Source organism: Callithrix jacchus, chromosome 21 (assembly GCF_049354715.1).
Source record: "Callithrix jacchus isolate 240 chromosome 21, calJac240_pri, whole genome shotgun sequence".
In the NCBI taxonomy this organism is placed as follows: domain Eukaryota; kingdom Metazoa; phylum Chordata; class Mammalia; order Primates; family Cebidae; genus Callithrix; species Callithrix jacchus.
This window is the reverse complement of record NC_133522.1, coordinates 29823925-29848845: the sequence shown is the minus strand read 5'-3', so window position 1 is coordinate 29848845 and position 24921 is coordinate 29823925. Positions and strand designations below refer to the sequence as shown.

At 35.4% G+C, this 24921-nt stretch overlaps 1 long non-coding RNA gene across 1 annotated transcript; it reads right to left on the bottom strand.

The window, feature by feature from the left end:
* Positions 1 to 6802: 6802 nt before the first annotated feature.
* On the bottom strand, positions 6803 to 14527 carry LOC118149935 (uncharacterized). The gene is made up of 4 exons (XR_004737703.3): positions 14348 to 14527; positions 11939 to 12091; positions 11491 to 11681; positions 6803 to 7527 (listed from the first exon to the last, which is right to left on the bottom strand). It is a non-coding gene; the product is annotated as an uncharacterized LOC118149935 (long non-coding RNA).
* Positions 14528 to 24921: the final 10394 nt, after the last annotated feature.

The following is a 24921-nucleotide window of genomic DNA, read 5'->3' as shown; positions in this document are numbered from 1 at the left end:
AACCATTGTGGAAGACAGTGTGGCGATTCCTCAAGGCCTTAGAAATAGAAATTCCATTTGACCCAGCAATCCCATTACTGGGTATATATCCAAAAGACTATAAATCGTTCTACTATAAGGACACATGTACACGAATGTTCATTGCAGCACTGTTTACAATAGCAAAGACCTGGAATCAACCCAAATGCCCATTGATGATAGACTGGATTGGAAAAATGTGGCACATATACACCATGGAATATTATGCAGCAATCAGAAATGATAAGTTCGTGTCGTTTGTAGGGACATGGATGAATCTGGAAAACATCATCCTCAGCAAACTGACACAAGAACAGAAAATGAAACACCGCATATTCTCACTCATAGGTGGGTGATGAAAAATGAGAACACATGGACACAGAAAGGGGAGTACTAAACACTGGGGTCTATTGGGGGGAAAAGGGGAGGGCCAGTGGGAGGGGGAGGTGGGGAGGGATAGCCTGGGGAGAAATGCCAAATGTGGGTGAAGGGGAGAAGAAAAGCAAAGCACACTGCCATGTGTGTACCTACGCAACTGTCTTGCATGCTCTGCTCATGTACCCCAAAACCTATAATCCAATAAAAAAAAAAAAAAAAATATGTTCCAGCTGCAAAGTTGAGTAGTGACATATATATGTGGCTCTCATGCAGTTTTGCAGTGGTCAAATTGAGAGATGATGGAAGCACTAACTAAAGTTATTAAAAATTCAAAACTTTATGACTAAAATTTATATTAATATAATTTACTAAATATAGTCATATTAACTATGTCTTTATATTAACTATGATTTGAACATATTGTTCTAAAATAGACAAGTAAAAATATGTGTAAAAATTGGTAATATGATTAGATCAGTATAGTTAATGTTAATAATGCAAGCATGCCAGTCATTTTACCTTTAATACACAACTATTATGGCAACATCTTAATTTTCACAACAATTTTAAACTAAACAAGCTAAGTGTAGGATATAAAGAAGAAAGATTCAGGATCTACCTTTCTATGGAGTAATTAAACATATTCTCTCAGTTTAAAATTAAAGAACAAAGAGATATATATAACAATAGAATAAATATTCAAGATTCAGCAATTATTTATAAAATATTTTTAAGTTTTGTTTTCATTTTAAACTCCTGTCCTAGATACAGTGTTTAATCCTAAATGAAGAACTAATATTAAACATTGTCTGAAGCATTACATTTTTAATAAGATTTGTTCTGATAAATCACATGGAGTCTGAAGGAATTCACCCAACCACTTGGGTGAATTTATGTCAGGGTGTTTTTTAGATTTACTAGTTCCCAGAGCAGAACAAATTATTTTCTATAGGCTAAAAGTGAAAACTATTTATCTTCTTCCTTGTATCCAAACTATATTTCACAGCTCATGAGACTCAAATGGGAGGCAGTTTTTAATAAAATTAATGCTTGAATTTTTTTACAGTTAAAAAACAAAAATGTTCATGGGGGTGGGAGGCACTGTCAGAGAGAGAGAATACAAAATAATCTGTCATATAAGTAAAGACATGAAATTAATGGTTTTGAATTTTATAAAAGGCAGATATTATGTTGAGGAGAGTTAAAATGCTGGTGCTGCATTTTGAAATGACAGTAGAATAAAGTCTATCTACAGAATGGTTATTCATAATACAGTAAAAAGATTTTTGGAGAAATAGTAATAATCAGATATTTTTATGCAAATTTTTAACCATCTCCCATTTCCTGAATGCAAAAATGTATGTTTATAATAAAATAAACATATAAAGTGACAATTTCATATGCATATTTTGTGGATTTAATTGTGCTGTCTGCCAAATTAATAAGTTGAAGCCCTAACCTGAAGTGACTCTATTCTGATTCATGGCCTTTACCAAGGTAACTAAACTTAAATGCGGTGCTAAAGGTGAGGCCCTAATTCAATATTACTAGTGTTTTTACAAGAAGAGAAAGAGAACCCAGAGATGCACACACAAACAAAAGACCATATGAGAACACATCTAGCAGATGTTTTCTGCAAGTCAAGGAGAGACACCTCAGGTGGAAGTAAACCTGCCAATGTCTTAACTTTGACTTTCAGCGTCAATAACTATGAAAATGTGCATTTCTGTTAAGTCACCTAGTCTGAGGTATTTTGTTATGGCAGTCCTAGCAGACTACTACACATATTAATAGAAAAGGTGATTATATGAAGGAGAAGGACAATTTAAGAAGAGTTACTGTATTTATTTGTGATAAATGTCGTAACAAAATATCTGAGGTTGTGTGATTTACACAACAGAAATGTATATTCTCATTGTTCTGAAGGCAGAAAGCCCAGGATCGAGATGGTGACAGATTTGGTTTCAACTGAGATCTCTCTCCTTGGTTTGCAGAGGGCAGACTTTGCTGTGTGTTCAGATAACCTCTCTGTGTGTGCACTTCTGATTGTCTCTGTGTCCTACTCTTCCTCTTGTATGGAAACCAGTCTTAGTGTATTAGGGCCCACTCTTAATGACCCTATTATAACTTAATTACCTCTTTAAAGGCACTGTCTTTAAATACAGTCACATTCTAACATACTAGAGGTAAAGACTTCAACATATAAATGTTGGGGACACAGCTTAGTCATTCGAGTTACCTTTATATAACTCATTGTCAAAAAGGATTAAAAAGGTGAAATGAAGAGTATTTTAATTTTGAACATATATTGTACTAAGAAGATACATTTTAGTGGTAAATTGCTACATGGAGAACCTACTTATATTTATATACTTGCTTCCATTGCTTTGTTTAAGATTTTAACAAAAAGTTTGCTACTAATAAAGTGGAAAAATAGATGTGTATAATTTTATTATTTAATGCCAATATTTTGTAGTTTGAGACATTAGGTGAGAGTGCTTCTTTATTGGATGGTAAACTACCCACATCATTTTTGTTTTGTTTTTGTTTTTATTATTTTAAAAAATGGTAAAATATCTATAAAATAAATAAATTGTATGTGAACATCTTGATCCCCTTTAGAAATTGTGAGCTTATTGAGACTGTGCTTTATCTATATAATTTCAATGCCCTAATGATTATTTCAAATCAAATTTCAAATATTATATTGTGGAATCCATGATATTTCTTCAAAATATGGAATAAGAAAAACAAATTTTTTCTTTTACAGAAAACATAATCATAGAACCATGATCCTATTAATCACATTTAGGGTAAACATTTCATTTGAATAAATAAGATATTAGAAATAATTACATAATTTATTAGAATTAATATTATGAAGGTGTGCTAAAATTTTCTTAATGATTTTGAGAAATTGTTAAATATGTTCTACATATGAAATGAAAATTAGAACTTCTAAAATCTTACTAAAATTTTAGGTATGTTATTTAAGTCTAGAATAAGATTTATCAAACCAGAATTCTATAATGTATCACTAAGAATTACAAAAGGTAAGAGGACAAAATAAATCAATTATTGATTTCTACAACAGTACACACTGACAGTGATTGAGAAATCCCATGAGCAATTTCATTCATGGTTTTCCAGCCCTGCATATCGGTATTCAGTATGACCCAATTTACCTGATTGAGTCAGTTCTACATTAGATAATAGTGACCATGGATAATCAGTGAAAGTGGGATTGCTGCGAGCTGATGTTACACGCTCCTTCTGGGATGACTTACCCCAATCTCTTTTTATAAGCTGCTGACTAACCTAATAAACTGAACAGATTAAAATGGTGCAACAGAAAATCCAAAGGGCATTTTTATACTAATGGAAGTATTTTCTGTGTTCCAGTTCAGCTGCTCCAGTGATATTTGGTGGTGTCATTAATGTGAATTATGTAAGTCAGAGGTAAAATGTATTGTAAAGTTTCTGTGTTTTTATGAGATTTGACTGTTGAATTATTATGAATATTTATTGTATTGTTTATTTATTTATTTATTTGAGATGGAGTTTTGCTTATTACCCAGGCTGGAGTGCAATGGCGCGATCTTGGCTCACTGCAACCTTCGCCTCCTGGGTTCAGGCAATTCTCCTGTCTCAGCCTCTTGAGTAGCTGGGATTACAGGCACATGCCACCATGCCCAGCTAATTTTTTTTTTTTTTTTTTTTTTTTTTTTTTTTTTTTTTAGTGAGATGGGGTTTCACTATGTTGGACAGGATGGTCTTGAATTCCTGACCTCATGATTCATCCACCTTGGCCTCCCACAGTGCTGGGATGACAGGCATCAGCCACCACACCCAGTATGTCCAGTATTTAGAAAGGAAGTTGCACAGACTTTGAGTGCACAGACAACTAAGAGCAAGACCTATTTTCTTATAATAGAAAAGTTACAAAATAATAGATGATCAATATGCAAACATGACATATTTAATTTTTATACTTACTTCAATAAAAATAAACCATTGTTCATTCAAAGAAACTTGACTAAACAATGATTAAAAAATCAGTTTCAATCATTGTTTAGTCAACCCCTCATTAAAGGTATCACCCTTCATTAAAGCTACAAGTAGTTAAAAATCCAGGGTCTCTTTCATGTAGCTTCATCTCCATCACTTTTAAGTTTTCTAATTTTAGGAAGTCCATGGTTTTATATTAAGTTGATATGGTTATGCTTAAAACCACCATGGGACCTGGAGGATCAGATACACAATAGCTACCCAATGTAGTTTTTTATGCCACTTCTTTTTTTGAACAGATGTACCATTCATACTTCTGCTGTAGAGACTGGTTCACAGGGAGATAGTCACCAGGAGACATCTTCTTCGAAAACTAATACAAATATTTGGCTACCTAAAAAGTATACACTACCGAAATCAGTGCCATATAGGGTAAATAATTTTAAAAAGAATGATAGGGAGAAAATTCTTGGTGGTTTCTTACATTTATGCATTACCTCACAAATGAGTATACATTTGTAACTTATTCCAAACCATGTTTTTAAAATTGTTTGTCTAACAGTCTTGGAAGAAACAGAAAGTATCTACTTCTGAAGTGCAAAAAATAAACATTCTAACTGCACAGTTAAAAATAATGCAAAAATTAGCCAGGTAGGGTGGCCAGTGCCTGTAATCCCAGCTGCTTGAGAAGCTGAGGCAGGAGAAATTGCCTGAACCTGGGAGGTGGAGGCTGCAGTGAGTCAAGATTTCACCATTGTACTCCTGCCTGGGAGACAAGAAGGAAACTCAGTCTCAAAAAGAAAGAAGAAAGAGAGAAAGAAGAAAGAGAGAAAGAAGAAAGAGAGAAAGAAGAAAGAAAGAGAGGTGGGGGGAGAGAGAGAGAGAGAAGGAAATAAAGACAGAAGGAAGGAAAAGAAGAAGAAAGAAAGGAAAGAAAGAAAGAGAAAGAAAGAAAGAAAGAAAGAAAGAAAGAAAGAAAGAAAGAAAGAAAGAAAGAAAAGAAAGAGAAGGAAGGAAGAAAGAAAGAAAGAGAAAGAAAGAAAGAAAAAGAAAGAGGCTGGGTGCAGTGGCTGTAATCCCAACACTTTGGGAGGCTGAGTTGGGCAGATCACGAGGTCTGGAATCCGAACACTCCTGGCTAATGCGGTGAAACCTCATCTAAACTAAAAATACAAAAGATTAGCCTCGTGTGGTAGCATGTGCCTGTAGTCCCAACTACACAGGAGGCTGAGGCTGGAGAATAGTTTGAACCTGGAGTAATGGCAAAAAGGTTGCAATGAATTGAGGTCACACCACTGCACTCCAGCCTGGGTGGCAGAGTGAGACTCTGTCTCAAAAAAAAAAAAAGAAAAAAGGAAGAAAGAAACAAACAAACAATATGATTTGCATACATAAAGTTAGCGTTTTAGAGAAGACGCCCTCTAGTTTTCCCACTAAATGGGCATCCTTTTTTTGTAAAACAGAAGCCTAACTAAGCCTGACAAAAACTAGAGGTCCAAGTTGTAACTAGTAAACTCACTATTCATATTTTCACCTTAGTGTAATAATGGAAAGAATAAGTATTATTATATCACTGATGGTTTAAAATAGTGACTTTACAAACATCTTTAGATCCCTGTTTTTAACAATTTGCCCTTTTTTTCCTGTTAAACCATGAGCACATATCTGTAAGATATAAATTGGTTTTAGTATTGTTATTGTTGTTTGCAATAAACCTCTTTTTTAACTTTAAAGAAAAAAATAATGGACATATATAAATTTGGGACTTTTCTGCAGTAAAGATGCTTACTGCTTGTGAAGGTTGTTAACCAACCGTCTTCACATTACCCTGTGAAAACTGGGTCTCAGGAACTGGTGCTGAAATGCCAATACTCTGGCTGTGGTGATTGTTGATAATAATAAACTCTTCTTTGTATCTGATCCAGGAGCCTTGTATCTTCTACTGTAATTCATAAAATTTTGAAAAGATACCTACTTAGATTTCTGATAGGGTAGAAATCTGCAACCTTCACAGTCCTTAAAAAATAGCCATACATTTTCCACTTAAGTTTCTTAAATTAATCAACTACTTATTTTGAGCATGAACCGTGATCAAGACAATATTATGCACATTGTAATTTATTAGAACTTGCTTTCAACAAATTTTAAAGTATTATATAAAACATAGATATATGGAAAAAAATTTTAAACACATATATATTCCATCAAAATGGAGAAATCGAAATTTTGTGAGGTTATAGGCTATGTTTAAAGTCACTCAGTACATCAGCTTTTTCATTTGTCAAATGACATTAATAGTAATAACTATTTTGTAGGGTGCTAATTGGTGTAAACTTCAAAAGTTCTTAGGGTTTGATATATACAGTACTAAGTGAAGGTTTTAAATGAGTATACATTTTGTAATTGTTAAGAGTATGGACACAGGCAGGAGTCAAATTGCAAAGAAGTCCATTTTTAAACCATGTACTATGATTTTTCTTTAAAAAATTGTGATATTTATTTACATATTATATATGTTTTTAATGTCCTTGACATTTTATTTTTATATGGAGTCATGCCCGTATTATATTATGTTTAAATAGCTATATAAAGTCATGTAATGATAAGATTAAGACATCTTTATCCTGAACTATCTAACAGTTATTTACAAACAGACAAAGTGCTATACTGAAGGTTACAGAAGAATGCAGAAGTTGTGGATAGCATTGAAGCCTTCATAAGCCAGGGATTATAATGACCAACAGAGACTCCACAAAACCATTTACTCACCAGAGGAAAAATGGTATGGCTTGGATTAGAGGTGGAAAGACGAATGCATTTTGTAGTCTGTAAGAATTAGAAGAAAAATGATTCTTTCGGCTCTGCAAGTGAGCACAACAAGCAATCCAGAAGCATTATTTGTGTGAAGCAGTTTGTAGAATTTGTTCCATTTTTCACTGGAACTAGTGTTTGAAGCTCAGTAAAATTCAAGTTATGGTTAAGCCCAGGGTCAGTAGCCACATGTTCAGAGCAATACCCTAGGTTTAAAGGTGATTCACATCCTGAAAAACGCTCAGCAGTATTGTCGATCCCAAATTATCAATCATTAACTTGTGATGTCTTAAAAAGAGGATAGAAGATTACCTGACAAGAAAGAAATGGCAATAAAAAGGAAATTATATATAGCATGTGTTTATGTATTACACACACAATACACAATGTGAATTTACCCCCATAATAACATGTTTAGTTAATAGTTAAATATCGATCTCTGAGGGCTTTTTAAATTTATTTATATTTATTTGTTAATCTTGAGACTTTACTGAATGCAGAGGCTGTTCCATTTCAGGTAAATAGTGTCTCAGTAACTGTTTGATTTACCTTAAAAAGGAAAACAAAATCACATGCCCTCCAACTTCTAGACTCTCTGAGGTCTTTGAATTGCAACAATAACTAGAAAAGGAGAATTTGTCTAGTATAGTGATATGGTTTGGCTGTGTCCCCACCCAAACCTCATCTTGAATTGTAGTTTCTATTATACCCACTTGTCATGGGAAGAACCAGGTGGAAATAAATAAATAAATAAATAAATAAATTATACTGTTCTCATGATAGTGAGTTAGCTCTCATGAGATCTGATGGTTTTATAAGGAGCTTCTCCCTTCACTGGGTACTCATTCTTTTCTCTCCTGCCACCATGTGAAGAAGGACATGTTTGCTTTCCTATGCACCATGATTATAAGTTCTTGAGGCTTCCCTAACCATGTGGAAGTGTGAGTCAATTAAACATCATTCCTTTATAAATTGCAATCCCTAGTATACCTGTATTAGCACCAAGAGAAGGGCCTAATACAGTAAATTGGTACCAAGAGTAGGATGCTACTATGAAGATACCCAAAAATATGGAAGTAAATCTGGAACTGGGTAATAGGCAGAGGGTGGAACAGTTTGGAGGCCTCAGGAAAAGACAGAAAAATGTGGGGAAATATGGAAATTCCCAGAGACTTGGAGGGCTCAGAAGACAGAGAGATGTGGGAAATTTTGGAATTTCCTAGAGACTTGCTGAATGGCTTTGACCAAAATGCTGATAGTGATATGGACGATGAAATCCAGACTGAGATGGTCTCAGACGGAGATGAGAAACTAGTTGGGAACTGGAGTAAAATTCACTCTTGCTATGCAAGTGAACTGGCAGAATTTTGCCCAGACCCCAGAAATCTGTGAAACTTTGAACTTGAGAGAGATGATTTAGGGTATCTGCTGGAAGAAGTTACTAAGCAGCAAAGTGTTCAAGAGAAAGCAGAGCATAAGAGTTTAAAAAATTGTAGCCTGACAACGTGATAGAAAAGAAAAACCCATTTTTCTGGGGAGAAATTCGAGCCTGGGGCAGAAATCTGCATAAGTAACTAGGAGACGAATATTAATCACCAAGACAATGGGGAAAATATTTCCAGGGCATGTACTGGACCTTCATGGCCACCCCTCCATCACAGGCCCAGAGGCCTGGGAAAGAATAATCTTTTTGGGGGTCAGGTCCAGGGCCCCCTTCTCTATGCAGCCTCAGTATTTAGTGCCCTGCATCCCCCCTGCTTCAGCTCCCACCAAGGCTAAAAGGGGCCAAGGTACAGCTCAGTCTGTTGCTTCAGAGACTGCAAGCCCCAATCCCTGGCTACTTCCACATGTTATTAAGCCTGTGGGTGTGCAGAAGACAAGAACTGAGATTTAGGAATCTCAGATTAGATTTCAAAAGATATATGGAAATGCCCGGATGTTCAGGCCAAAGTTTGCTACAGGGGCAGGGTCCTTGTGTCGAACTTCGGCTAGGGCAGTATGGGAGGGAAATGTCATTTTGGAGCCCCCGCACAGTTTCCCAGTGAGGCACTGCCTAGTGCAGCTGTGAGAAGAGGACCACCGTCTTTTAGACCCCAGAATGGTAGATCCACTGACAGCTCTCACCATGCACCTCAAAAAGCCACTGACACTCAATGCCAGCTATGAAAGCATCCTGGAGGGGCTTGACCCTGCAAAGCCACAGGAGCAGAGCAGCTCCAGGCTATGGGAGCCTACCTCTTGCATCAGCATGCCCTGGATGTGAAACATGGTGTCAAAGGAAATTATTTTGACCTTTAAGGTTTAGTGACTACCCTATTGGATTTTGGAACTTTATGGGGTCTGTAGCTCCTTAGTTTTGGCCAATTTGTCCCATTTAGAATGAGGGTATTTACCCAATGCCTGTATCCCCATTATATCTAGGAGGTAACTCACTTGCTTTTTATTTTGCAAGCTCGTAGTCAGAAGAGACTTGCTCTATCTCAGATGAAATTTTGAATTTGAACCTTTGAATTGATGCTGGATTGAGTTAGGACTTTGGCAGAGTTTTGGGAGGTTATGATTGTGTTTTGAAATGTGAGGACATGAAATTTGGGATGGGCTGGGAGAGAATTACATTGTTTGACTGTGTCCTGACCGAAATCTTATATTAAACTGAACTTCCTATTATGCCCACATTCTGTCAGAGGGACCAGAGGGAAATAATTGAATCATGGGGGCAGTTTCCCCTATCCTGTTCTCATGATAGTAAGTTCTCATGAGATGTGATGGTTTTATAAGGGGGTTCTACCTTCACTGGATACTCATTCTTCTCTCTCCTACCACCATGTGAAGGATGTGTTTGCTTCCCATTCTGCCATGACTGTGTTTCCTGAGGCCTCCTAAGCCATGCTGTACTCTGAGTCAATTAAACATTTCCTTTATAAATTACCTAGTGTCTGGTATATCTTTATTGGCAGCAAGAGAATGAACTAATAGATACAGAAAATAGGCATTTAAAATTTACACATGATATCTTCTGGTCCTTATGTTTACAAGGTGACAGGTTATACACACAAAGAATTTTTCAACTACAACATTTCAAAATTATTTTATAAATAGCTAGATTACTCTTTTGTCGCCTTCGTAGAACCAGTGTCTAAAATGTGACATAGAGGAAAGACTTCATCAATCTAAATGTAGATATTGGCCAGGCATGGTGGCTCATGCTTGTAATCCCAGCACTTTGGTAGGTTGAGGCAGACAGATCACTTGAGGTCAGGAATTAGAGAACAGGCTGGCCAACATGGTGAAACTGCATCTCTACTAAAAATACAAAAATTAGCCAGTCATGGTAGTGGGCACCTATAATCAGAGCTACTCTGGAGGCTGAGGCAGTAGAATCGCTTGAACTTCAGATGTGGACGTTCAGTGAGCTGTGATGGCACCACTGCACTCCAGCCTGAGTGGCAGAGTGAGACTTTGTCTCAAAAAAAAGGATGTTGCCTACCTATATTATTTAACATTAGAATGACTTCAATATTTTAAATCTTTTGAAATAAGTTTTTAACTTGTATAAATAATAAACCTAATGCAAAAACTTCACTGACAAGAAGCAAATCAACACTGGACTATTTACATATGTCAAGTATTATTTTAGATATTAGGTATCTGACATCATTGCTGTGGTTGGAAGAATTCTAAGGCAGTCTTTATGCTACCCCTCTGTCTGTTGCACAAGCTCTGTAAAATCATATTCCCTTAAGCTGCGGGTGAGATCTGTAAACATGACAGAATCTTCACCCCTTTGATTTGGTTATTTTTTTTATAACAAAATTGGTGAGATTGTGCTTGAATTTCCCATACAACACCCACTTTTCCAAATGTTCACCCAAATTGGGTATACTATCGTGGAATTCAATTCTGCCACTAAACACCCAGAGTTAGCACAACCCCTACTGGTTAAAAGCTCAGTTCTATAAGACTTCAACTGCTTGGATGCCTGCTGCAATTACGAACTCCGGAGAACCCATACTTCTTCCAGGCCTACATCAAAGTTGGGAGTTCTCAAAACTTGGCCTCAGATTTGATAATTTGATTGACTCAAAATAATTAGAAAGGCACTATAATTGTGATTACAGTTTTACTCTAAAGGATGCAAATGAACAAACTAATAATGCTGTACATAAGGTGACATCCAGAAGGGCCCTGAGTGCACAGAAGCCTCACTTTTAAGGGTTGCTGGGGTGTATCAGACTCCTAGCAGGTAAATGTGCTCACCACCTTGCTTGTGCTTACCCAAATCTTTTCATTTGGAGTTTTGTTGCTGTTGTTGCTGTTTTATCATGTTCAGTAACTGGGCATAATCTGACCCTTGAGCTCGGTGCCTCATGTCTGTAATCCTGGGGACTCAGGAAGCTGAGGAAGAAGTATTACTTGAGGTTGCTAGGAGTTCAAGTCCAGTCTGACAAGATAGTGAGACCTCATCTCTTGAAAAATAAAAATAAACAAAGAAGAATATAAAATTCAGCTGGGTGTGCTACTGTAGCCTCAGCTACTTGGGAGGCTGAGGTAGGAAGAGCATTTGAGCTGAGTAGTTCACAGCTACAGTGAGCTATGATCGTACCATTGCACTCCTACCTGGAAAACAGAGAGAGGCTCTATCTTCCAAAAAGAAAAAAAAAAAAAAAGAGAGAGAGAGAAAGAGAAGAAAACAAAACAAAACAAAAAGAAAACAATTTCTAACCTGCTAATATCTGGGTTGGTTTTCACATTGATGAATTGATGACCCCAGACCACATCCTGAATTCATCTGGCTCCTATTCCAAAGAGTCATCTCATTAACATGCAAAAGATACTGTTATCACTCAGGAAATTCCAAGGTTTTAGGATCTCTTTGCTAGGAATCAGACACAAAGCAAATCTATTTTAATTATATTACAGATGGTCACTTCAATGATTACATTACCTTGTACAATCATGCACAGCATAACAACATTTTGGTCAGCCAATAACCATGTATACAATGGTGGTCTTTTAAGATTAGAATACCATATTTTTACTGTACTTTTTCTCTGTTTAGATACACAAATATTTACCATTGTATTGCAACTGTCTTCAGTATTCAATATAGTAGCAGTATTCAATACAGTAACTTACAAGAAATAAGTTCTACCAGACAGCCTCGGTGCATAATATGTTACACCATCTAAATTGGTTTGAGTTTACTGTACAATTGTGCATCATAAAATCACCCTAACAATGCATTTCTCAGACTAAATCCTCATCATTAAGCAATGCATGACTGTATAAGATTTTGTATTTGCAGATGACGGAGAGTATCCACCTGGCCTTGAAGCAAAGTTCTACATCTGGAAAAGGCCATGTTGCATAGAATGGTGAGTGGGCTCTAGAATCTGAGTATGGCTCCAGTTTACAACTAATGAGAAAGCAGGAACCACTGGCCTTTACCTGCAAGTGAGATGGAGTAAAAATCTCTTTTAGGGGAATGTAGTCCCCCCAGCATGAAAACAAAGAAAAATCTTTAGTTCCATCAAGGGAAATTCTGGGAATCTAGCTAGCTCTGAGAAGTAAATAAGCAACTTGATAAGCAAGATGGTAATAATAGCTTAAAAAAAAATAGCAAAGGCGGCTGAGCACAGTGGGTAATGCCTGTAATCCCAGCCCTTTCGAAGGCTGAGGCAGGTGGATCACCTGAGTTCAGGAATCTGAGACCAGCTTGGCCAACATGGTGAAATCTCGTCTCTACTAAAAATATAAAAATTAGCTGGGAGTTGTGGTGGACACCTGCAATCCCAGCTACTCAGGAGGCTGAGGCAGGAGAATTGCTTGAACCCAGGAGGTAGAGGTTTCAGTGAGCGGAGATCACACCATTGCACTCCAGCCTGGGTGACAAGAGTGAGACTCTGTTGCAAAAAATAAATAAATAAATAAATAAATAAATAATAAAAAGGGGAGGCGGAGAGAGAGAGAGAGAGAGAGAAACAGAAGTTAGAGTCATGTAAAGTTTGGTTCATTATAGAAACTAAAGATAATATCTTAGCACATGCCCTTGAGTTGTTTTTCAGAAACCTGGGCCACCAATAAACAGACCTGTTGGCAGGTAGACATCAGATAAGGGGGAACTGAAGACAGCTCTGATCACCGCTCTTTTTTCTAAAGTTCTTCCTGAAAGAAGTCACATACACAAGCCAGAACTAACCCCTTTTCTGTTGACCCCAAATTTTTAAACAAAGATTATCTTCCTTAACCAATTGCAAATAAGAAAATCTTTGAATTGGCCTACGACCTGTGAGCTTCCCCTTCAATATATCACCCATTTTTTAGGCCAACTCAATGTATAACCTCCATATTAATTTAGCATGTAGCTTCACTCCTGAAAATTTCTTCTGGCTTTAAAAACCCTTTTTTGTAAGCCAACCAGGAGTATGGGTCTTAAACATGAGCTGCCTGATTCTCTTGCTTGGTGTCCTGAAATAAATGCCTGATTGTTTTGCTGCAATTTGGATATCAGTATTTTGCTTTGCTGTACCAAGAAGGCCGAAACATATTTGGTTCATTCACTAACACAGGGAAATACATGCTGCTAACACAAATGAGCTTAGAACTGAATGTTGAGACTTTCTGATGCGATCATAGCTCTTGCTGGTGTTTTTATTTCAGCTTGGTTGAAACTATATGCAGAGAACCCTGCCCAGAATCCTTACTCAAGGAAACTGTGAGATAATAAATATTCATTGTTTTAAGCCACTATTTGTAATAGTTCCTTACACAACAATAAAAAAATAAAAAAAATAATTCACTTGCTTTCACGGAACTTACAAAGTATGAAGTGAGATACATTATGAATATCTGAGAAAAAAGTAAATAATACAATTTCAGAAAATAAGTGCTTTGGACTACATTAACATAGGTGAAGTGTAAAAGAAGGTGAATAGTCTCTTAATGGCAGAAGTGTGGATAGCAGAACACTATTAACCCACCCAGTAATCCCATAGGCAGTTCTGTTGGATGAAAATAAACATTGAACCTTCTGGGCTTTAAGCCTGAAACTTAACATTTGTTTTATCTGAATTCCTTCCCTAGGAAAGGATCCTCCAGGCCTCTCAAAGAGTATCAAAAAACCGAAACTCACCAGATTATTGCATTCAGACATGAGATGCCAGGCTCCTCATTCATCATGATTGCTTTCCTATCTTCCGCCAGTTTCTGTTTTTTCCACACAGTTACATTTCTTCCTGCCATATAAACACCTAATTTTATTCAGTCAGGAAGATGGGTTTGAGACTGATCTCTCATCTCAGCTGCAGCACCTGATTAAAGCCTTCTTTTTTTGGCACTAATCCTCTCAGTCCTTGGCTTTCTGTGCAGGGAACAGCAGGATCTATACTGAACTCCTGGTATTTTGGTAACAACAGCAAGAAAGTTCAAGTTGCTGAAATGGGAAGGAAATCAACACGTTATAGGAAGAGCCAATAAGGTACATGGGAGACCAGAATTTGACACATTATAAGAAGAGATAAGAGGTTACATGGCAGGGCATAGAGGGTACATGGCTAGAGGGATTTTAGGGGAGTCTGGTAGGGGAGAGTCTAGACAGGAAGGAAAGGATCAGATGCTGAAAGGTCATGGCCATCATTCATTACTACGTTTTGAAACTCTCAACTGCTAAAATAATCTGTTTTTTATAATTTTTAAAGCATTAACCATTTTTGAGAGATAATTTCTGTCACTTGCTGAGGGATTTCAAACTCTGCTGATATATTTATTTTTCTAACTAATTTTCAGTTAACTTTGATGATGTGTTTTATTTGTATACAGTGGACTATTTAATTATGGTACCCAACTTGACATATAATTGTACACAAAGCTCCAATTTTCTGTATATACTTTGGGAATAAATGTCAACAAGTGGTATTTTGTTTTCTGAGTGATCTTTGGAATTAATTAACAATGATACTGTGTTTCTGATTTTCTATGTATTTGTATTACACTTGGGTTATCAGAGATTTATTCTTATTCTACTTTTGGTTATTTTGTATTTAACAACTCTATGCAGCCAATCTCTAATTGAATAAGTTGCTATCATTTAATTATAATAAAATAATAATCAGTTACAGGATGTGCTGGAGCCAGTGGCGTGCATTGGCTTACAAGAGATCACCATGGTCATTGTTTCCCAACTCCTTTATCAGTGGAGCCACGTTGGGAGTTTGAAATTGCCAACAGCGGAAATAGTTGTATCGTAAAATCAGCAAACATTACAATGATAGGTTTTGTTTCCTCAGAAAGACAGATAAATTTTACTAGCATACCAGTGATGAGATACGACTGTATATCAATTAATAAAATTTCAACACGAGGACTTCCTTCAAATCTTAATGCTTGGCTTGACTCTCTGTGATTCATAAAAGAAATTTTCGAAAAATAAAAACAAAAACTTTGTTTCCATTGCAATTTGTTCCTGTGTAGTTATTTGCATGCATATTTTTAGTAATTACAATTGATTTAATAAAATTTAATTTATATGTATAAGGAGTTAATTAAATAATAGTTTATTCTGGATGCTAAAATTAATATAGATTAATCACATTCAATTACATCCACTAATTAGAATTTCTTTTTATACCAACATCCTCCGATTCCTTAAATTAATTCTAATTTGGAGACACAGTATAGTTTTCTGCTGGTAGGTAATTTTGGTGCCAAAATAAAAAAAATTGGCACTGCCATAACGTTTTCTCATCCTATTAACTGGAAAGAAATATATGCCCAACACCATATCTAAGCACAATGGAAATATGGAGAGCAATTACTTCTTTCCCCACAGTATTTAATTTTGCCAGAGGAGAAAATTAAAAAGCAAAATAAAAAAATACATTTTAAATACCTGGATAATAAAAATAGTATTATATTTGTATCTTAGTTAAAAATAATATGTAATTAAATAAAAAGTAATGTAACAATTATTTCTATATCTTACAACACTTTGTGGAGAGTAAGAATAAAGAACAAAAATTATATGGCTATGATATGTATAATACGGATTTGTCTGAATCCTAATTTTATAATAGTTTATTTTCCTCTGCAAATAATCATGAGTTGCACTCATTTATATATTTTCACTCCAAACATCCAACTTTTTCTAGAAATTTCTGGCATGCTAGTTACTTGTATCAATTTCTTCCTAGGAAAACAATAAAAAGGATCAGATTGTAACTTTTATTCTGCAGCCAACTCAGTCATCTGGGGTTTCATTTTCTTTCCCAGGCCATACCAGCTTCTATTATTTCTGATGGGAATGAAACTCTTCAATGCCTTTGGAAAGAGCAGTGCAAGCAACTGGGTGCTATTTAACGTACAAGACCAATTCATAAGCCATTTTACACAGCTTCCATAGCTTTTTCTCAGATTCTTAAAATATACATGGTTATTTACCCCACAAAAGAGATCAAACATTTTCTCAGATTTTTGATGACCATTAAAATTCTCATACTCATACCACTGATTATTTCATATGCTCCAAATAGATAAGAATTACCTACTAGTTTAAAGTATATGAATGTTTTTCACAGTGTTTAACAAATCAAATTAATTATGCTATACAATACTTACTTTTTGGTTTTTCCTTAAACATTTAATCCTTTTAAATCTCAGGTGAAGATTATTCTGAGGGCAATTCAAGATACAAATTGTCTTTTTTGTTTTACCCTAAGATAAAAAAAGAAGCAAATCAAATTGGTAGTTATTTCTTAGAACTATTTTAATGTGATGCTTTGTATTTTGTTTTTTAGAAAATTTAAATATATTCTTACTATTTGTTGACACATATTCAACAATAAAAGTGTAAACTAAAACTAGAACACCTGAAAAGATAAGAATATTATTGATGAGTTTGAAAGCAGTACATATTTTTCCAAGCACACCTGTGGCTTGATATTTAATACTAATTTCCAATAACTGTGAGTAACTTCAGTCCTAATTATTAAGATAGTTAATAATACAATTTAACATTAATGAGAGGGTATAATTGAAAATGAAAGAAAGTGCTACAACAAGAAAAATAATTACACATATGTCATATTAAGTCACTAGAAGACAATGTGGTTTTAAAATTATTTTATTTTATTTTTATTATTTTAGAGACAGGGTCTCACTATGTGGCCCAGGATGGTCTCTAACTACTGACCTCAAGCAGTCTTCCTGCCTGGTCCTGCCAAATTGCTGGGATTACAGGCAGGGACCACCACGACCAGCCAACAATGCAGCTTTAATATCATACCTTGGTTCCTAGCTCATTTGGAATTTTATCCCTAACCCCTCTTTCAGTCAAAATTATTCTCTTATGCTTTTTAAATTATGATTTTTATATAATTTAGATTATTTAAGAATATTTTATCATGGATGCTATATTATAGAGGATTACATATATTTTAGGTATAGTGAATACTTTCTACAATATGCATATCATCTGTACAATGTTATGAAATTCTTCTTTAAGTTTATATGAGCAAACAATAGGGTTTCATATACTTAGAAGCAGAAAAATAATTGTCATATGCTTAGTATAGTTATTGAATGAATATTCATTCAAGTTTGTATGTAACACAAACTCCTCTGTTTAGACTTTCTATTACATCTATTGGTCAATTACTCCATTCTTTTCAAGTGCTACATATCTTATGAGTTTACTATGGCACATAAAATTATTGAGGAATGAATTAGAAAATGAAACAGATAAAACCATCTGAATCAGTGCGAACACATTGCATGACACTCATTCATGACATTCATTCAATGAAAATATAGTAAGATATCAATTCTCTTCAAATAAAACTTTTCTATAGTGACCTTCCAATCAAATTCCCAGTATACTTAATTTTGGGATTAAATCCTTTAAAAATTTAATCTAGAGAAACAAATATGCAAATAGAATGTAAAGAATTTGATATTTTCTTTCCAATATGCAAAACGATGAGAGTTTAGTGAATTGAATTTTTGTCAAATTACTTGTCCATATTTCTTATTATGAATTAATATTTAATGGTTTCTACCTAATATTTATGGATATTTTTCATAACACTTTTCAATGTTGATGTATCATTTTAAAATATTTTTTATTCATCTCATTATATTATTAATTTTCCTCACTACTTTTAATGATATTTTTCACTTGTTTCTCTTAGATTTTCTGGGCAAAAATTATTTGCAAATAATTTTAATTTACTTTTCTTACTTGGAGTATTTTTTCCTCACTTTTAATATATTCACATTACTCAAACTCTTTCTCCCTGAACTATATCATATAACAATTTTGATAGGTAGAAACTTTGTCTTTTTTTTTCTTTAAAGGAAAATTTATAATTGTCAATCTACAAAATATATTATTGTTAATTTCAAATAGTCTTAAGAAATTTGTTCTTTCCAAGTAAATAAAATATTTTTGTTTCTTTCAAATCAATGTAAAACTTTATTAAATCCATATATCAATGTGACAAGAAATTTCTCCTTTAATTTGGTAAGATGCAGTAATATATTTTCTAAGGAATAAGTGTAACTTATTCTCATAATGAAAACTACCTGGCTTTATTAAGTGTCCTATTTTTGAAAAAAATGAGATGTATATGCTTGATAAATTAAAAATTTTGCCTAGTGTAAGTAATGGCAGAAACTGCAATTACTCTTGTACCAAACTAATACAATTGGTCTGTTATTGTGTTTTGTGATACCCTATTTTGATATCACTAGTCTGATTATTTTTCCCCTCAAAATATTTGTAAGAGATACTGGCTTTTATATAATTAATAGTTTATGTCAGTCTCCCCACCCTTTTTGGCATCAGAGACCAGTTTTGTGGAAGACAATTTTTCCACAGGTGCTGGGGGGACAATTTTGAAATGATTCAAACATAATACATTTATTGTGCATCTTATTATCATTACATTGTAATATATAGTAAAATAATTATGCAACTCACCATAGTGTAAAATCAGTGGGAACCCTGACCCTGTGTTCCTGCAACGAGATGGTCCCATTTGGGGGTGATGTGAGACAGTGGCAAATCATCGGAAATTAGATTCTCATAAGAAGGGCACAATCTAGATACTTTGCATGGGCAGTTCAGAATAGGTTTCACACTGGTATGAAAATCTAATGCCACCACTGATATGACAGAAGGCAGTAGGCTGAGCTCAAGTGGCAATGCCAGTGGGTGATGGGGAGCAACAGCAAATACAGATGATGCTTCATAGCTAGCCTGCCACTCACCTCCTGCTGTGCAGCCCAGTTCTTAACAGACCGCAGACCAGTACTGGTCCATGGCTCTGGGGCTGGGGACCTCAGATTTAAGTAACATAAAATATATCTCATATATATATATATATATTTCTTTTTGAGATGGAGTCTTGCTTTGTTGCTTAGGATGGAGTTCAGTGGTGCGATCTCCGCTCACTGCAACCTTCGCCTCCCAGGTTCAAGCAATTCTCTTTTCTCAGCCTCTTGAGTACCTGGGATTACAGGTGTCCACCACCATGCCCAGCTAATTTTTGTGTTTTTAGTAGAGACAGAGTTTCACCATTTTGGCCAGCTGGTCTTAAACTCCTGACCTCAGGTGATCTACTCGCCTAGGCCTACAAAAGTGCTGGGATTACAGGTGTGAGCCACCATGCCCGGCCATAACTCATATGTTTTATAAAATATTTGTGTAAAACATTTTGGACTGGTGACATTTTAGAGAAAAATAGAGAAAATCATTTTAGAGAAGATAGAGAAAGAAGACGTTTTAGAGAAAATCTACTTTCTGAAGTGATGCTATGTTTATTGGTTAAATAAGAATTCCTATTTTCTCTTTAAATCTTTCTTTTTCAGAGTTGTTTTCAATTTATTCTTCATTTTTAAATCGATAATAAGAAAAAACTGCAAAACAATTATCTTTATATTTTCTATCCACTTCTTTATAAACTTGTGTCAGATTTCTCAGGAGCAGAAGGTGAGGGGAGAATTCTGTACAAGTGATTTATTAAAGAACTGCTCTCAAGAATAATTTTCAAGGGAGTAAAAAGCAGGACAGAGAAGAGGAAAGAAGCTAAGCAAAGGCATGTCTTGGAAGGTTTGCTCACATCCCTCTCATGGAGAGCTCTGCAGCTTGAGCTATACCTGAGATTGTCCCAGTGCCAGGCAAGCAAGATATTTTCATACTTCTATGCCACTCTATACTTGGTCAAAACTACCATAGAGGATAGGTGAGGGGGCAGAATTGGGAGGAGAAGTCTTCCTAAACCACAAGCACATATCTAAGTGTTTGGGAAATTTTCTGGAAAACATCACATGAAGTATTTAGGATGTACCCAGTATAGATAATCAGAGAGTGTCTGGGAAATACAGAGAGTATCTGCTATAACTACATACTTTAATCACAAACATTTGTGAAGTCAGGATTAAAGTATGTAGTTACAGCAGATACTCTAGCAGATTCCACTAACCTGTTGCATTGTTTAAAGTCCTGTGTCACATCTATTATATATGAGAATGACTGATGGAATGAGGATTATGAGCTGAGTTGAGAAGGAGAATCTGACCTGCCATGTATCAAGAGTAGTTGAATGAAACAACAAACCTAAAGGAGGTAACAGCTGAGCCTTTAATCACTGTGATAATATAAACAAGAAGAGAAACGATCAGATCCCCAAATGTTTCCTTTCTCCTACAAAATGATTTAGGGTCAAATATGTCAGCATAAATAGGGGAATTGTCTCACTGCCAAGGAAACCTTCAAAATGAAAGGCTTTTGTTTTATGGACCTTGGAATCTGAGAGGGAGAGAGTAGAAGAGTTTTGTGTGGAAAAGTACTGAGTACTGAGTAGAAGTGAAGAACAGTATTTTCAAGTCCCTTCCCACCATTTCATAAAAAAATCTTAGAGGCACCTGGGGAAGTTCTTGGCCATAGACCCCAAATAAGGAAGCCTCTGATGGATGTAGGAATAGAGATGCCTTGGCCAGAAATGCAGATATGCAAAGAGCATGGCCTACTAAAGTGGCCTGAGTCTTGGACTGAAATTCCCTTTAGAGACGACCAGGCACTGGCTGTGCATCAAGTGTGGATGGGAAGGCAGCTTTGCCCAGGAGACTCATGAGATAATGTGAGATAAAGCGTTTGTAACTACCTATCATCAGGCCTGAAAAAAATCACACATAATATTTTGGCCTGGAGACAGACTCTTCAATGAGAATATATTTGTTAAAAATGTTGTTTCTTAGCCCCCTATCAAGTTCAGTAACTCTGTGTACACACACACACACACACACAAACACACGCACACACATGATTTAAAATGAATGACCATATTAGTTCTAGACTATATTATCAAGGTACTGTTGCTGAATACAAGGTAAGATTATCAAATAATGTAGCATCACATATACAGACACACAACATTGGCTAATAACTTTTACACGTGAAGTTGTATGTAATTATTTTATTATAATCATAATGCTATAACTCTACATAGTTGTAAAATGAGTTGTAATAATTGCCTTCAACATCTGTGTTTCATGTTGCAGAAAATATTCTTTTTAGTGTTAGCCAAATTATTATTACAGCTTTGAAAATATACGGAAAAAAATGTGTCAGATGTGGTCTGAATTACTGAATCAGCATATCAGTTTAAAAATTTTATTCTTGTCTAGAATCTTTTCTTTAAAAACCTTCTAGCATACACTTAAACTATAAAGTATATAAACACTTGGATCGCTCTAAAGGCTATTGTAATTGGTGCTACTATGAATTTTGATGTACAAATATTTAAATTCTTACTTTAATTCTTTTGTGAGTATATTTAGTAGTACAGTTAATGAGTCACATGACAGTTCTATATCTAATATTTAAAGAAACCTCTAAACTGTTTTTCATAGATACTGAACAACTTTACATTCTAATCAGGAAAATGTCAGGATTCCAATTTCTCACATTCCTGCCAACACTAGTTATTTTTTTTTATAATAATAATTATTATTATTGCTAGCCCATTGTGTAGAGGCATCTCATGACTATTTTGGTTTGCATTTGTGTTTCTCTCTGACTGATGATGTTGATCACCTTTGCATGTGCTTCTTGACTATTTGTACATCTCTGGAAAAACATCGGTTCTAGTCCTTAGACCATATTTTCATTGGGTTGTTTGCATTTTTCTTGTTGAATTATAAGAGTTCTTTATATACTAGATACGGACCCTTAACAGCTATGAGTCTAATATGATTTACAGATATCTTCTTCCATTGTATAGGTTGTATTTTCACCTTCTTGATAGTGTTTTTTTGAAACATAAAAGTTTAAAGTTTGATAAAATCCAATTCATCTGTTTTTTTACCTTTCATTGCCTATGCTTTTAGTGTTATTTCTAACATGGAACTCCCCTTTTTGTATGAACACTTATGTCCTCAGTCCACATGATCATCACCAGAGTTGTGTTCATAAATGGGACTGATGACTGGACATAATATATAAACTGGCCAGGCATAGTGTCTCACACCTGTAGTCCCAGCTACTCGGGAGGCTGAGTCAGGAGAATCACTTGAACCCAGGAGGCGAAGGTTGTGGTGAGCCAAGATCGCACCACTACACTCCAGCCTGGTGACAGAGTGATATTCCCTCCCAAATTAAAAAAGATACACACACACACACACACACGCACACACACACACACACACACACACAGACATATAAACGTTAGTCTGAATCAACGTGTGTTTCATGGGATTTTGACTTGAGTTTGAGTAAATAACATTCTTAACAACAGTGCCAAATGGTATGAAATACAAACTTGTGATCTTGTTGGTAAATGCATTTCCCACCCCATGGAGAATATCTGCAGTTAAAATCAAACTAATATGAGAGGAAAATCAGAGACAGACGTCTGAGATAGAGTTCTGATTATTAAAGACCCGAGTTACAGTGCTCCTGATGACCACTTCTGTCCCCCAGCTTCATTTTAGTAAAATTGTTTGATACTAAGTGAAATGTCTGAGAAAATTCTCATTCCTTTATTTTTAAGCTGAGTTAATTTGAGATTTCTTCCCATTCATGCAAATGAATCTAACTAATTCACAGCTAATTTGAGATATATAAAGCATTAAAGTGGAAAATGATGCTTAATCAAGCAAATTACCACTGCATTGATTTTATTTATCCTGTAAGTTAAATAATTAGACTCACTTCCTTGTCTCCTCACAAAGTACCGCTCCCTCATCACTCTAAATTTTTCTTGTTCAATATCATGCTTCTTTTTCCCCTTTAAATACATTCTTCTGTTTGTGAATTTCCCCAGACTTATATCTTAACCCTCAAGGATCACACATCCTAAATACCCATGTTTCATATTCTTTCCCTTAATTAGGTACTTAAACATTGCCTGTATTTTCACTTGTATAATTATGCCCATTGTTTTAGTAATTTTTAAATATGATTTTACTAAATAACCTACTAAGACTAACTAAGGAAAGCAGAAATTTAAATGTCACAGACTTGAAAATGTTATTGATCTTTATGTTCAGGAAATATAAAGCCATACAACATGGGGAATGAATAATCACAAGCAAACATTTATTATCTCCAATCTTTATTTTTCTTTCTATATCTTTTCTACTGTAAGGTTTCCTTCCTTATAATAGTAAAACTTGCTCCCTTGTAGACTCTTCAAAGCCAAAGTCTGTTATCTAAAACAGCACACAATAATACTAAAAAATGTAAACACTCAAATAACACACCTTTATTATCTCAGAGTTTCTGTAGGTTATGAGTCCAGTTGCGGCTTCACTGTGCCTTCTGTTTCCAGTCTGCAATCAAGATGTGGGCCAGGGCTGGGTTTGCCAACGAAGGTGCAATTAGGGAGGAAGGAACCCCTCAGTTCACACTTGTCTGTTGGCAGGATTTATTTACTCAGGAGATGTTGGACTGAGGGCATCAGAGTTTTATTTTTATAGTATTTTTGTCTGCTGAACATAGGTCAACTTTATTTCTGTTACATGAGCAGCTTGTTTTAACATGGCAGTTTACTTCAAAAAAAAAGCAAAAGAGTGTGTCAGTCTTGTGTATGTATACACATATACATACTGGAATGTGTATATACACACACACACATATTATATATATATACATACAGGGTGATACATACATATGGCTGCCTGTGTGTGTATATATATGTATACACACTATACACACACACACACACACACATATATATATATATATACACATACAGGGTGATACATATGGCTGCCTATGTGTATGTATATATGTATACACACTACACACACACACACACACACATGCACAGGGCTGACGCACTGTTATGTGTCAGAATATGTACATACGTTTTTTTTTTTTTCTTTTTAGATGGAGTTTCTCTCTTGTTACCCAGGCTAAAGTGCAATGGCATGATCTCGGCTCACCGCAACCTCCACCTCCTGTGTTCAGGCAATTCTCCTGCCTCAGCCTCCTGAGTAGCTGGGATTACAGGCACGCACCACTATGCCCAGCTAATCTTTTGTATATTTAGTAGAGACGGGGTTTCACCATGTTGACCAGGATGGTCTCAATCTCTTGACCTCGTGATCCACCAGCCTCAGCCTCCCAAAGTGCTGGGATTACAGGCTTGAGCCATCGCGCCCGGCCGTATATACTGTTTTGTATATTGTGTGCATATATATATGTGT